Below are 16,779 nucleotides of genomic sequence, written 5' to 3' on the forward strand. Positions count from 1 at the left end.
GTTTCTTCAAACCATAAATTAATTTTAAGGTTAGCCTGAACAAAATATCTTGAGACAGTAAACCAAACTGTTCCCCTCACACACAAAAAAATTCTAATACATACTTAAGTCAGTTTACAAACCCCACTATCTCCTCTGCACAGAAAATCAAAAGTTGACTTATTTGTCTAGGACTATTATTCATATTCTACAGCCTCAAAAAGGGTAAAAATTGAGGTTAATGACATGCCTACAAAATAGCAATGATCTATGATTTCCCCATATATATATATATATATATATATATATATATATATACACACACACACACACATATATATATACATATATACACACACACACACACACACACACGCCATATCAAGAAGCTACTAATCTTTCTCTCCTTTTTCACTCACATACATTTTCTCACACCGTCTACATTCACTGGGTCCTGAAGTCACTTCTTTCTCCATTTCACACTTTCCTCGCCTTTAAATGATATATACTTTAAAACACCAAGAGGAAAGTTTGACATTCACATTAACTGACTTTAATTCTCCACTGGGGCTAAGATGTTTCTATTCAAGAAATATTATACACTCTGACCCCTAAGATAAGATGTCCTTTAAAAGAAGAACTCGAGGGGCGCCTGGGTGGTGCAGTCGGTTGAGCGTCCGACTTCAGCCAGGTCACGATCTCACGGTCCGTGAGTTCGAGCCCCGCGTCAGGCTCTGGGCTGATGGCTCAGAGCCTGGAGCCTGTTTCCGATTCTGTGTCTCCCTCTCTCTCTGCCCCTCCCCTGTTCATGCTCTGTCTCTCTCTGTCCCAAAAATAAATAAATGTTGAAAAAAATAAAAAATAAAAAAAAAATAAAAGAAGAACTCCAAATGGATGGTACATATAACACAGAAGCAGTTTGGTAGCCGAACTTGAAAAGATGCCTGTTTCTAGTATTGTCTTAGTAACAGAGCAAAAGTCTCTTACTTGTAGGCTACATTTCCTAGCAATTGATAAGTTAATTACAAAGAGGAAATTGATCTTTGTTTAGCTTTTCCATTTCAGAGCTTCCTATTAATAATGAGCCCTATCTGTTAATATGTGCTTACCATATGCCAGACATTGTTGAGTATTATGCACCTATAATCTCAGCATTTTATATTAGCTCATTTAATTATCATAACAATCTATCATGAAAATCATTTCAAAATGACAAACACTGAGTTTCAAAAACAACTGAGAATTGTTCTGGCTCACATAGCTGGTAATGGCAAAGCTGACTCCAACCTCTGAAGTTTCGAAGCTTATGCATTAAACTCTATGCACAGAAGCCTACCTTGAAAACTGTACTCCCAGCAAAAGAACTCAAAAGAAGAAGATGGCAGAAGTTTCTCAAAGTTTAATGAGATCCAAATGTCAACTAACGCTTCCCATTAGAACTACTCATTACAATTATCAGCTCTTGCTGGCTTACAAATAGGTTAAAGAGGAAATTAGCTGAAGTAGATTTTAATCACTTAAATGGCTTTTTTTTTCCCCCTTCAACAGGTGATTTGTTTCACCAAAAGCAAATCCTGCCAAGAAAATTAGATAAATAAGCAACCTGTAATTGAACGGTTCTTATCTAGTCTTCCCTGAGAGTTAGCAGAATTGGATTCACGGTTTCTGTCCCTTTAGGTAAGGAAAAAGTTAATATTTCAACTAATGTCTTACAGCACAGAAAAGCAGCTAACAGTGACATTCCTCTTTTTTTTTCTATCTGTACCATGTTTAGCTATTTGGAACTTAAGTAGTAATACCAAAAGTGGGCTGCTCAAATACACGGACCTCGACTCTGCAAGTTATTCCATGATTTTAAACAATCAACGTGACAGGGTTCTTCAGGTGCATACATATCCTTCATCTATTTACTCATGGCTTATAGAGTTTTCATCAACCTAACACTTGTTCAATAGTTACAAAGGATTATTATTATTTTGACAGTGTTTGAGCTAGGGAGAGGGGCAGAAGGAGAGAGAAAAAAATCTTAAGTAGGCTCTACACTCATAACCATTATAAACAGATGAAAGAGTAAATAAAACGCAGCATACATAAAATGGAATGTTACTTAACTATAAAATGAAATTCTAATACATACTACAGTGGAGGATTACATGGATGTACTATGTGGATGAACCTTGAAAACATGCTAAATAAAATAAGCTCAATACAGGGGCGCCTGGGTGGCGCAGTAGGTTAAGCGTCCGACTTCAGCCAGGTCACGATCTCGCGGTCTGTGAGTTCGAGCCCGGCGTCGGGCTCTGGGCTGATGGCTCAGAGCCTGGAGCCTGTTTCCGATTCTGTGTCTCCCTCTCTCTCTGCCCCTCCCCCATTCATGCTCTGTCTCTCTCTGTCTCAAAAATAAATAAACGTTGAAAAAAAAATTAAAAAAATAAGCTCAATACATAATATGCTTCCACTGATAGGAAGTACTTAGAATAGCAAATTCAAAGAGACAGAAATAGAGTAGACGTTACAAGGGATAGGGGTGCAGGGGAAAGGGGAGTTAGTGTTTAATAGATACAGACATTTTTGGGGTGATGAGAAAGTTATGAAAATGGATAGAGTGATGGCTGCACAACACAGAATGTAATGCTGCTGAATTGTACGCTTAAAAATTGTTAAAATGGTAAAAAAAAAAAATAGGTGTGTTAATAAATTCAGCTTATAATTAAATATGTTCAAATAAAGATATATCGAAGGGAGAAAAACACCTAAAAAAAATAGTTATAAAGGAAACAACTTTCTTCTCAGAGAAATTCAGATTATGGGTTTCTTTTGCATTTAGAAGAAAAGGTTAAAAAAAAGATTTGGGTGAGGGGGCAAAATTTCCAATAATCTTATTTTAGAGGAATCTGTAATTACAATCACGAGTTCTGACATGAAAACTCCTAGAGTAAGAAGAGAAACCTACCAAAACTTCTGTACCATTTCACTCCTGTTCGTCTGCTTATCTAATTTAACCAATAATTATTTAATGCTTCCTGGGGGCTGGCCGCCATGTTAGGCACTGGGGATACATACAGCAGTGTATAAAACAAACATGATTCCTACTTTTTAGGGACCTTACAGAGCTGGTAGGGGAGTCAGGCATCAAGACTCCCCTAGTCTTAAAGATACACAAATGTAAGTATACTCTAGAAATCTGTAAATGTAAGTATACTGCATAAATCTATAAAACTGTGTCTCCCAGAGAAAATTCCATGGCACACTATCTGTCCAGAGTTCTCCAGCTTTCCCTAATTGGGGTCAATTCCATTCTCTCCTCAGAATTTTCACTATCTTGGAAGGTCACAGAAAGTCAGTCAAAAATTATACCTCTTACTGCAAGGGCTAGCAAAGGTGAAGAGCTTGCCAGATTGAAGCGATTCTTACCCCTCCCGGAGGACATTAGTGAGCATAATCCCAGCTCGTCCACTATACGTGAGACTCAAGCCAGTCATCATCCAAAATCCCCTCTTCACACTTAATGCAGCACTGTGTGAAGAGCAGGAAGCAGCAGTGACCACAGAAAGATGCCATGTTTGGTGGTAGGAATCCCTCACTGCAAGTGACTGAAAACCCAAATCAGATTTATTGAAATTATTAAGGGAATTTACAGGTTCAAGGCACTGAAAAGTCCAGAGGTCAAATGGCCTTACATGCAATTTCATTAAGTCTCAATTTTATCTTTCTGGGATTCGTTAGGTTCTCCTCTGTTCTGTATCCACTTGACCTTCAAGATGGCTTTTCTTACAGACCTAACAGCATTGCTAGCAGAAAGTGGAGCTACAGTTGTTTTCTCCAACACATCCAGGGTTGAGATGAGTTTTCCACAAAAAAAATTGAACAAAAACTCTAAACTTTACTCTGATTGGACCATTCCTAAACAATGACTGTAGCCAGAGAATATCATCCACAGACTGCCTTCTGTCCGGGTCGTAATTGCCACCTTGACCAATCTTTGTGGCAAGGAAACACAAATAACTGTGAATGGCTTTACCTATTCCACAGCCCAATACAGGAGACGTGCATCATGGTGGCCACAAAATGGGATGAGGTGGAATGGATGCCAGAGAGACACCTAGAATAACTGTTTCATAGAGGTTTCTTTGTCTATCTTTAGTAACAGTTTTCTTCCCCACAGGAACAATGTCCAGCAGGCAAAGCCTAGACTAGTTGACTCACAACCCATAAAAGGAGTGCAACAGTGTTTCCAGATTCTTTTCCCAGCTAAATCAACAATAATGTAGAAACTCACATGCTGCTCTCATACAGTTTTATCAGCTACAGTGGAAGAACCTGGGTAACATCCCAGCTAATCTCTCAGCAGCAGCTGGGGAAAGCATCAAAAAATTACTTTTTCAATTGTCCAAGTATTGTCTCCACTTAATCTGCAGATATCCAACCGTTAACACTAAGGGACTTCACTCAAACAAAGCAACTGCTACAGCACCCTGGGCACACTACCCCACGTGACCACTCTCTCGAAATGTTAATTAAAAATTCCATGTTCAGAGTAGACTTTGTTAGGAAATGTCCTTAAGCCCAGCAGAGCAGCCTGATTTCTCCGCTAATTGCTCTAATTCCCAAATGCTAGGAGATGCCTTTTGGTGGAACCTATTCTAGGCGAAATGTAGGTTTTCCAACTCTTCCTAAATGAACTTATCTGTTCAATTTGATTCCCCATAGGAAACAATGGCTTTAACCATTAGCACATGGGTCTCAATAGGCAACATGCTTTTCCTTCTCCATTTTATCTTGTAGCTTCTGAGCATAACACGGTGAGTAAGAGCATGTGCTCTGTGGTCTGAGTCTTATGTGAGACAAGTCTCCACTAGCTATGTAACCTAGATTATACCAACTTCTCTATCTATTAAAGGATAACTTAAAAAAAAAGGTATGATCATGACTCTCATACAAATGAACAGAAAATGAACATGTGCCAAAGATTTTATGTAATGCATTAATTAATGAGGAAACCAGTAAGATGTTACAACCAGTTCAAAGGATAATTCAAAGAACTACACCTACACTCTCTGTAAGTAGGTAACAGTGAGAAACATTAATGAAATCTCTACTGGAAAAGACAGAGTTTGCATCTACCTGCAACTTACAGAGAGATACAAAACAGCTCAAAGACAAGGAACCATCAGAATCTAGTAACCCAAAAAGGTATGCTATAGCTTTTTATTAAAACATAAAATTTCTCTCCATGTGTCAAAGAGGGTTGATAACAACACAGACCTCATTGTGTGGCCTTTGGAGAAGGAAGCAGCCCAAGATACAAAACATGTCAGACTCTCAATCTTAACATAATGCAAAGTCCAATAATGCTAAATTGATGGAAATGCTCATTGTTGCCATTATTATTGTTGCTATGGCAGCCAAAGTATCTTTCTTATACCTGGCTTGTTTTTTTTAAAACATTTTTATACAAAGATCTTCTTTACCCATTGCCTTGCTATTCAAGACAAACTCTATTAATAATTTATTTTATCAATGCTTATAAGGAAAAAAATGCAGAAACCCAAATGCCTAATAATAGAATAAACAGCCAAATTGTGGTCCATCCACCCAATGATACATGGATGGTAGCCAATGACAGCCTAAAACTGGTGTCTATGGAGAGTTTTAATGATGTAGAAATATATCAGAATACATTAACTTTAAAAAGAAAAGTTGCATAGCCAAATAAATAGGATGGATGGATTGGTGGGTGGGTGGGTGGATGAGTTTATGTATGAAAAATAACAGAAACAACACCTATTATATCTTTAAGACATTCTGCATCCTCTCCTTTTACTCAGTAATATGTCTGAGCATCTCCTCATTTCCACAAATAGTCCTTGAGAACATATACTCTTAAAGTTATAGCCTAAGATATATTCCCTCTATGTTATTTTTCTATTAACCTCTGACTCTCTCATTAAGAATTATGTGGAAATGGATGGAACATTAAATTGGCACGCTCATGCAGCAAGGCTGCGGATAAATCTTCATTTGAAACAAAGAAGAGTCCAAACCATAAATGCCATGGTCAAAAGGGGACCAGATGAGAGAACTAAGACAGAATATTGGAAATATGAGGGACACTTTCATATGACAGTCTGGGGTTTGAATGAGCCAATTTGAAGGGTTTGAGGTCCTCCTCCCGCTGCAAAGGTGAACTAGAAAATTCGAGTGGCCCCTCTTCCATTCCTACTCTTTAAGCAATAACACTACTATAGTTCACTAATACCCATATTTTCTCATACCCCTTTGGTCTCATACCCCGGGCTGTCCTTCTGTTTAGGACACCCTCCCCACCCCATCCATCTAGCAAACTCTTCTTCATCAAGTGTCAGTTCAAAGCACCTTACGCACAAATCTTTCCCTAATTCCCCGAAGGACCATAAGGGCTCCTTGTCATGATACCTCTTCAGCTTTGTAAGGACCTTCAGTACAGCCGTTCTTTTACTGTAACATAATCCTTTGCATGCTGACCTTCCCTAGTATATAGTGAATTCCCTGAAGGTAAGGTTTTCACCTCTTTATCCCCCATACTTAACATATTGTAGGTACTAAATAATTATTCCATGGATAAATAAATGGAAAAATGAATGACACTTTGTGATGAAATAAAGTGAAATTTAATTGATTATCTAGGATCAAAAACAAAGTTTTTCGGGTCAGCAGCTTGGGCTGCCTAATTCCTTAGAATTACTAATATTCCCATTTTAAAGATAAAGAAACTGAGGTCGATGATTAGATAACTTACTCAAGAAAGTAAATTTCAGAAAAGAAATACATATGGTCCTTATTTTTTGAAAAGATAAATGTAAATTCAAACTGTTTTTTGCCTATCAGACTGGCAAAAAAAAGTTTATATTGGACTTTTTTTTAATATGGTGTAATAGGTACTTTTGTGTACTGCTGGTAGATAAATTGTAACCACCACCAATTTGGCACTATACCTACACCTGTATGAAATGATAGAAAAACAAGACTATTCACTGCTGCATAGTTTATAACAGCAAGAGGGTAGAAAAATCCTTTTTTTCTGTTCACAGGCTACATATATTATGGTACATCTAGAGCAGTGATTTTTAAAGTTTATTTTTTTTAATTTATTCTGAGAGGGGAGAGGGACAGAGAGAGAGAGGGAGAGAGAAAACCCCAAGCCAACTCCACACTGTCAGCACGGATGTCAACGTGGGGCTCGAACTCCTGAACTATGAGATCATGACTTGAGCCGAAATCAAGAGACAGATGCTTAACATACTGAGCCGCCTGTGAACCCCTAGAACAGTGATTTTTTTTTGAGAGACAGAGCATGAGCTAGGAGGGGGAAGAGTGGGGTGGGGGGGACCCTAAGCAGGCTCCATGCTGATGTGGGGCTTGATCCCACAACCCTGGGATCATGATCTGAGCTAAAATCAAGAGTTAGATGCTCAACTGACTGAGCCACGCAGGTGCCCCAGAACAGTGATTTTTAAAGCATGTCCCTAGACAACAACATCAGCATCTCCTGGGAATTTACCAGGAATGCAAATTATCAGATCCCACCGCAGACCTCTTGCACCAGACTTGGGGATATAGCTCAGTAATCTGTATTTTAACAAGCCTTGTACGTCATTCCGATGCATGTCAAAATGTGAAAAATACTGATCTAAACAGTGAGGCAGCATGCAGCCGGAAGGCGCTCTCTATATCCTGCTAAAGCAAGGTCACCAATATCTTTTGTTAGGCGGTGAAAACAGGCTGTAAAAGGCTGTCTATAACCTGTTACCTTTTGTGCAATAGGTGGAGGGAAGAAATCAAATTCTAATTGGCTTTTATAAATTTTTTGAAACTCTGAAAATCTGGATATGTCAGAAATTAAGAAGAGTGATTACCTATGGCTGAGGGGTCTTGGCAGATGGAGGGCAAGGAACAAGAGGGAACCTTATAACTATGAACGTTTTTACACTTTGTAATTTTTTTTTAACCACATGCACGTATTAACTCTAAGATAGATAGATGATAGATGGATAGATAGATATAAACTTTTTTAAAGCATGTATATATATCTCTGAGTAGCAGCTAGAAAGCATTACCACCTTGGCTAATTGCTTGCTACTGAATCTTTCCCTCAAGACCCTACAGAACTGTGAACGGTTGTATTTTTTTCTCAAGAGTTGCTGATGACTCATGCTAACATCTAGTAGCTAACACACAGACACACGTACGCTCCGATGTGCACACAGACACGAACACACACACATTAGGAAGGACTGGCTGGCTTAATTACCTTGTCATCAATTAATTTTCGAACTGTTCTTCCAACTTTAAGGGTATTTCCTGCCCATGTGCAGAATTTGCCCAAGTGCAAAAAGGGCACAATCATTTACAAACTGCCTGCTTAAAAAGGAGGTAAATTATTTAGACAAATCTAAACTGAAGAGTCATTTAACAGTGCAAATACCAGGTCACATTGATGGATGATAAGTAAATTAGATAAAGCAGTGCACCTGCTCTATGTTTTGTGGCCCTATAATCTGAGCAAAGTCTAACAGTTTGCATCGTTTCAAATGTGCACTAGCTGTTGAAAACAAGAAGTGTTTCGTGGTGTTATACTCTAGATGTCTGTGTGCAAGTACTGCTGTTGTTCATTTGATGTGTGGCCCTCAATCATTACTAAGGGATTCAGTCATCCTTTCTATAAAGAAAAAAAATTAACATATTCCTCATCTATCCCATTGGGATGCGATATGAATTAATTGAGGATTGTTCTAACTTAGTAATATTTTTAGTTCTTCAATTCCAGACATTATGCAAAAAGCAAATAGCCTTGTCATAAATGTCTTCCTATTTTGTCCTATTTTCAACGTAGTGACACTCGGACAAAGTTAAATCCCAAGATCCCTTCCTGCTGCCAAACTCCAAAATGGAATCAACAGCAGTGACCTCACCTAAGTCTCCAGAAGGACTGGAAAATTACAACACCAGGTGGCTCTTGCTGGCTTATGTCCTCGGGAGACCTTTATAGGCCCTGTGCTGTGGAACACGAGGCCTACACTTGGCAAATTTACTGTGCTGTTTGCTTTGATCTGAATTTGCCTCCAATAAGTACCTTTGAAGCCCACATATTTCCTGAGACTACTACCCTGCAGATGCCCAAAATGAGCCATGAGCACTATTAAACTGTGTCTTGACCCGCTGTGGAAGCTCAAATGAACCATCAGTAATAGCATATAAGAGAACCAAGAGAGACCATAGCCAGTGATGGGTACAATTGCTATCAGGGTACTTCTTATCTATTTCAGAGACAGGCTGTAAAGATCTTGGAAAATGTTTGCCGAGTGCTTTAGGTCCTAGAAAAAAAATATTAGTGGAATCCTTTGAGACAAAAAAAAGGGAAAAGAGGGGCTTTTTTTTTAAAGCAGAAAGAGCAAAGGGGATAATAGAAATTCAATTCAACAAATATTTGTTGAGTGCCTACCAAGTACTAGGCTCTGGGCTCAGTACCAAGATGAATGAGGCGCTTATAGGACAGCGCTCTGGAGGAGGAACGGGAAGACAAGTTTAATAACAAGAAGGTAGATTAAAATAAATTTCATGAGAAAGATGTTCCTGTTCTATTATCTGTTTTTTTATTCATTTGTTTTCGTTCCCAGCAACTGGCACTGTGCTTCACACAGAGGAAGTACTCAGTAATACCAAAGACATGAATGAACAAATAATTGGGTATGTAACACTGGGGGGCGTGGGGGGAGGGAGTGTTTCTGTCCTCTTACCTCTTAATCTGCCTCCTTTTCTGCACATGCCCCTGCCTATGACATTCAAACGGCAGTCATCACTTAAATGGTGCATTTTAGAAACACCATTTGTAGAATTTGAAGTTAATTAGTGGCAAATATCGCAACCAGCTGGCTGCCATTAATACAGGCACAACTGAAGCCTATACTGAAATAATACTGCTGTAGACTGAATGTTTGTGTCCCCTCCCCCCACCCCAAAATTCATCACTGACACCTATGCCCCAATGTGATGGTATTAGGAAGTGTGGTCTTCAAGAAATGATTAAGTCATGGGGCGCCTGGGTGGCTCAGTCGGTTAAGCGGCCGACTTCGGCTCAGGTCATGATCTCACGGTCCGTGAGTTCGAGCCCCGCGTCGGGCTCTGTGCTGCCAGCTCAGAGCCTGGAGCCTGTTTCAGATTCTGTGTCTCCCTCTCTCTGACCCTCCCCTGTTCATGCTCTGTCTCTCCCTGTCTCAAAAATAAATAAAGTGTTAAAAAAAATTAAAAAAAAATTAAAAGAAATGATTAAGTCATGAGGGTGGCACCCTGATGAATGGGATCAGTGCCCACATAAAAGAGACCCCAGAGAGCTCCCTCACTGTTCCATCATATAAAGACACAGCCAGAGGACGGCCATCCATTAACTAGGAAGCAGGCAGTCACCAGACACTATATCTGCAGGTGCCTTGACCTTGGAGTTCCCAGCCTCTGAAACCATGAGAAAAAAATGTCTGTTGCTTAAACTACTCAGTCTGTGGTATTTTCAGGACAGCAGCCCGAACTGACTAGGACAAGTATAGAATGCATGTTAGGAGGAAGGAGACCAGCTCATCCCCTGCTGCCCATGTCTTTCCCCTATTTAACAATGAAAGTCCTGCTTTCTGATGAACTCACTTCCAGGAAAACTAGGATGGTTGCTCGCCATTATGAGGGACTTCCTATGGACTTTTCCCTAAGTATTTTCTCTACCATTTAGTGCTGGCAAATTGAAAATGTTAGACTGTAACTTCCTGGACTGTCAGTGATTTCCCTTCTACAAAAACTTGAAGCTCTTCTCCCCTCTCCCTTCCCTGCCAAATAGTCACTCTTTTAAAAGTTATCTGGCTCCTACTGCCCACCTCCCAAGACTCCCTAATTAGGTGTATCAAAAACGTTTGAGAGCTGAAATATGAATAGAATTAACTAATCTTGTCCTCTCTTTACAACTGCAGAAATTGGGATCCCAGAGAGGTAGTTGGCCAAAGTCTCAGCTTTCTGCTTGGCAGAGCAAGGCAAGTGCTCCAGGCTTCTGATTCCCAGATTAGTGCTATTTCTTTCAAATGTAGCTTTTTAAAAAAGTATATTTTATGTGCAAAAAGCCCAAACTTATAAATGTTTTCTTTCCCCTTTTACTGGACTTGACAATTCCTTATAAAGTCTTTCACAATGCTTTTAAGATCAATGTATAATTTGATCAACAGGGATCTAGGTTTAAACACAGCATTTGGCTACTGAAAAAGCTGAAATAACATAAGCTCTTCTATTCGTGATTGCAAAAGTCCTTTAGGTTTCCCACCAAAGTAGGGATGTTAAAAAGTACTTTTCTATTGCACTGATTACCGAACTCTTTCCTCCACTTGCCAGAGTCCATTACTGCCCACTGGGTTCCATGACTTAATAAGGTGAAAGAGTAACACACACAACGTTTATCAGTTTAACAATGTCACCTAAACTGTACAAAAACCTGCCAGGCAGCATAGAGGATGAATTCCCCCTGAAGAGTTTGGTTTAAAAAAAAAAAAAAAAGTTGCCCTCTGAGAGCTGCACAAAATCAATAAAATGCATTGTGATGGAGATATGCAAAGTTGATTTATAAAGTCAACTGAATCCCAGACATACATAAGACAAGTTTGAAGATACCTGCCAATGGCTGGGTCATTCATAATGACAAGGCAGAGAAGCTAATAACCCTATTATAGAAAAGGATACATAAAGCTACCCTTTCCCTGGTGCTTCAAAATTCAAACCATGAAACCCCCTACCTTTATTTGAATCCTATTCCCACATAACGTTCTGACGTTGACTGTACTTCCAAAATAGTTGGCCTACAAAGACAATATGCCCTAACCAAGGAATACTACTGTCCATCCCTGGTGATCTTCACCTTTCTCACTCAAATTAATAAATTCATGAGGCGCCTGGGTGGCTGAGTTGGTTGAGCGTCCAACTCATGACCTGGTATCAGCTCAGGTCATGATCTAACAGTTTTGTGAGTTCGAGCCCTGCAGTGTGGAGCCTGCTTGGGATTCTCCCTCTCTCTCTCTGCCCCTCCTGTGCTCATTCTGTCTCTGTCTCTCTCAAAATTAATAAAGATAGATAGATAGATAGATTGACAGATACATACATACATACATACATACATAAATTTTCCTGCTGGTTTGTACATCAGTCTTCATTAATTTGGTTAACAAATCTTGCCTTGGAAGAAGACACCATTATCAGGACAGGGAAAACCCTAGTCTCCATGGATTTTAGAGACTTCCTCCTGAAATCCCCTGGCTGCCAGCCAGTTCACTTCTCCTAATGGTACACTGGGCTTGGCTCCATAACCTCCACACAGCATATGCCCTCATAATATTATCTTCATCTTCTATATGAGAAAACTAAAGCTGGGAGTTAAATGCTGGGAACTAGTATAAGTGCGAGCTTGAAAGCAGACCTTTGACTCCAATTCCAGTATAGTTTCCTCTTCTGATTTTGTGGTAGACACGCCTAGTGTCCCAGAGCATATTGTCTTCAACATGTTGAATTTCAGTCTCAGCTGAAACCTACGTAAACATAGACTACCCTCAGGGTGACGGTGCCCCAAGTCAAGACATGTCAGTCATCTCTGCTTTCTGCCAAAACGCCTTTTCTGATGCCACAGAAGCTTGCTCAGCCCATGTGCAAGTACAGTCCAGAGCTTGCTCTCGGACACAGCCCTCAACCCAAGGGGAAACGAGAAGGTTGGATAAATATCTCTGAATCCTACCCTATGGGAGGATATCTTTAAGAGGTATGCTTTTCAGAAGCTCCCAGGGAAATCAAGTCTTTGTTTCCTACAATAACCTTGATAACACCCCCTTCTACTGGATCTTTCTCTTTCTAACTCTCCCATTTCCTGTCTATTGCTTTCTGGGATCATTTCCCAAACAAAGGGGAATAAATTGAGGGGAATCCAAACTGTGACAGATACATTCATCCACAGAGTAAACCAAGATAGACTTCCTTTTGTCCTGAAACCCAGAAAGTACCTCTCTCATTGCTGCTCTGGGACTCCCTGTAGAAAATCACACCCTCTGGGTTTCACAAGGGCCACAGAAACAAGTCTGGGGGCAGGTTTTATGGCCCATATTCTGACCCAGTAAGTCAGTAAATCTGAACTCCAGATCAGAGAGACCCTTCTGGGTTCTATAAAAGGCCCTAGAAGCCAAGAGAAGATATTACACTCTCCTAGAATCCAGAAGAACTCAACAGACTTTCCATATTGTGGGCTTTTGCAATTACCAATAGTCAAAGTAGTCCAATGATCTACTGTTCTATAATAAACTATCCAAAATTTAGTGGCTTAAAACAATGTCAACATTTATTTTGCTCACAGCAATACAGTTTTATAAATTCTATCTGTAATACAGCTTTATAAATTCTATCTTGACCCAGTTTGAAGGCCCTAGCTAGAGGCTGGTCAGTTCTTTTCTTGAGCAGCTGATGAAATCCACACTCCAAGCACCTCCTTCATCTGGGTCTCACACTCCGGGCCACTCTGAGCCTGGCATAATCACCCTAGGGCCAGGTACCAGACAAGCAGGGATAGCCCCATGCCCCATAACCTGCTGGTGTTATTCAAATCAGCCAATCTTCAGCCTGCTTGTCCTGCCTTGCCCTTTTCTTCCCACAGAAATCCCAAGAAAGCCACATTCTCACTGTTCTCTCTTCCCTCTAACTTGTGATGAAACCTGGTGCTTCCCCGAGGGACTCGGCACAACATGCCATGTCCCCCCCCCCCCCCCCCCCCCCCCCAGGGAACTGCAGGTTTAACAAGCATGTAAAATTCTCTCTGGCCTCTTTCTCTTGATCTGCCTCTGACCTCACCTCACCATGCCTCACCAAAGGTAAAATGGCTAAAACACTCAAAAATCCTGCAATTTTGGCAGGGATCAATGGCGACATCTCATCTCTGTTCCATGCAGCACCACCTGGGGGGCTCAAAGACTAGGTGATAGACCCATCTGAAGACTTGCTTACTCACTCACCTATCTGTTAGTTGATGCTGGCTTTCAGCTGGGTCCTTAGCTGGAGACGTGCCTGGAATATTTACATGTGGTCTCGCCGTGTGACTGCTAAATGAGGGAGAGTTAAATGCTTTAGGAAAGTCACTCAATAGGTATAATTCTGGACTTGAGCACAGACTGGGTTCCAAGGGTGAGCATCCCAAGGGAATATCAAGTGAAAGCTGTACCAGCCTTTCTAACCTAGCCTCACAAATTATGCAGATCCTTTCTACTGCATTGTACCAATTAAAGTGAGTCATTCAGGCTCACTTAGTGATGAGAGAAGTTTCAAAGAATTTGTGGCCAGAATGTCTATCCCTTACTAAATCTGCTATCATTGACCCTGCCATATCATGTTGTCTTAAAGATCTCGTCCTTGGATTCTCCAAGGTCCTAGAAACGGGTCCTTAGATTTTTTTAAACCATGAGAGTCTGAGACCTATTGCAGTCTTTAAAAAGTATGCAGTTCAGCTTCCCATAAATCTACCTAGTATACAGCCACTCAGATCATGTTTAACCACTTTAAATGGCAACAGGGGAAGTCAACACTTCTCAAGCTGCCCATTTACACTGTAAACAGCTCTGCTAGAACATTTTCCCTTACCCAAATCTACCTTTGCTTGAAAATTCCAAGTCCTGGTTTCATTTGTAGCTGTAGGATTATCCAAAATAAATCTAATCCCTGTTGTACGTGATAGTCTTTAGATACAAATTGTCTAAATAATTTGTGGTATTTAGAAGACAAATTATCACATCTCCTTAAACCTTCACTTTTTCAACTTTAACATCTTCAGTTTCCTGAGCTATTTCCCATAGAATAGGGGCTTCTAAGATCTTTCCTTAGCCTTATATTTTAAACTGAGGGCAATAATTTAAATTTATCCTAATTCAATTTCATGTTTAAAAGTCTCTGTTCAATTTTCCTACCTGGTCTAATCTTTTCAAATTTTAATTGTCTGAATCTCAAGTTTGTCTTATTTGAAAATTCTCTCTATATTACATATAACTATGTATGTGTGTGTGTGTGTGTGTGTGTGTGTGTGTGTGTATATATATAAAACTTTATATATATGCACACAAAGAGATAATACATATGTTCTGTCAATTCATTAATTAAAATGCTAAAGAAAACGTCAATGTACACCAACAGTGAAAACAGATTTATTCATCAACTCTCGACTAGTTATGCTTGGATGCAAAGATACTGAAAGATAGTTTGTTAAATATCTTTTAATATAAAATATACTATGGCTTATAATAGTATTCTGATCCTCCAGCTTGCTTTTTCTATTTTTTAAAGGAAATACATTTTATTACTCTATTTAACAAATATTTCATAAATGCCCAAAATGCACTTGTTGCCATCCCAGGCACTTGCACACAACAATGACAAAATAGACAAGTTTTTTTTGCTTTCTATAGAGGAAGACAGATAAACAAGTAGTCAAATGAATAAGATCATGGCAAAAAGTGATAAATGCTGGAGTAGTGAGTAAATGAAGCTATTTTAGTGTGAGTAATCGGGGAAAGCATCTTGGAAGGGATAACATGTTTAAATAAGACCTTAATAAAATAATCAACCCTGTAAGTATACAGGCTGTATACTTTGTAAGTAATACAACCAAAAAAAAAAAAAAAAATAGTGCATGCAAAGAAGCTATGGCCACACCTGAGAAACAAAGGGACAATGTGGTTGTGGGTAATGTGTGAGGCAGAAAGTGATACAAAACAAGACAGGACAGGTAGGCAGAGGTTATATTTAGGACCCCCAAGGCCATTATAAGTTTTTTTTTCCACACACAAGTGAATGGCCAGTTGCTGGAGTTAGAGAAGTCCCCAAGACTGGCCTCACTTCTGACACCAATTAAAAGCTCAGTGGTCCCTGAGACCACCATCAGGTTTCATAATTCACTTTATGGACCCACCAACTCACTGAAAGCTATTATACTCAGACTACAGTTTATTACAAATGGACTGCACTAAACTCTCTTGGCAATCATGTGTAACAATACACGTGGGTTATCACCAATGAGAGAAACTCACCTGAGCCTTGGTGTCCAGAGTTTTTATTGGGCTTTGTCACATAGACATGAATGACTTCCCATGTGCTGACCTTTAGTCTCATGCCACTCTGAAGGTTGAACTGATACCACACGGTCCTAAATTCCCACCACAAATCAACTTGCTGGACTATGGGAAAAGGCAAAGATAGAAAAAATAAATATTAAAAAGTTGGGGCAAAAGACCAGACAGCCTAGGACCAGGTTGCCTTGCCTATACCAAGGCTAGCTCCCAATGATCACTGTACTCTAAAATGACCTAAACCACTCCTTTGTCAATTTACACTAAAATTTTGTCATTAATTGATGGCAAAGATAGCTATCTATCAATAGCTATATCTTATAACCTCTGTAGCTTTTTTTTGTGAAAGTATACATGTTTTCCCAATCATACAGTGATTTAGACAAAATTTCTACAAATGCAAAGTGAGGAATGAAACAATTTTTGAGAATGTGATATATATCAGACACTGCTACCCATGTCTATTAAGGTCATTTCATCTAGTTATAAGCAGATATTTTTTTTCAAATGTTCTGGGGTATAATTCATCTAGGTCTGAAGTCTCAATTATATCCAAAGGGCCATCTCTGAGGATCAAAATGTATCTTTCTGGTGGTAATTTCAGAATATACAGACATTCATTAATTTCATTTATTCAACAAATATTTAT

At 39.5% G+C, this 16,779-nt stretch overlaps 1 pseudogene across 1 annotated transcript in view; it reads right to left on the bottom strand.

The window, feature by feature from the left end:
* LOC112850041 (tubulin alpha-1A chain-like) overlaps positions 1 to 16,233 on the bottom strand; it is a 36,347-nt pseudogene extending 20,114 nt beyond the window's left edge. The window contains exon 1 of the transcript XR_015239937.1: positions 16,092 to 16,233. The product of XR_015239937.1 is annotated as a tubulin alpha-1A chain-like (transcript). The remainder of the gene's footprint in view (positions 1 to 16,091) is intronic.
* Between the last annotated feature and the right edge of the window lie 546 nt (positions 16,234 to 16,779).

This window comes from Puma concolor, chromosome C2 (genome assembly GCF_028749965.1).
Source record: "Puma concolor isolate L17-30 chromosome C2, mPumCon1.1.hap2, whole genome shotgun sequence".
Lineage (NCBI taxonomy): Eukaryota > Metazoa > Chordata > Mammalia > Carnivora > Felidae > Puma > Puma concolor.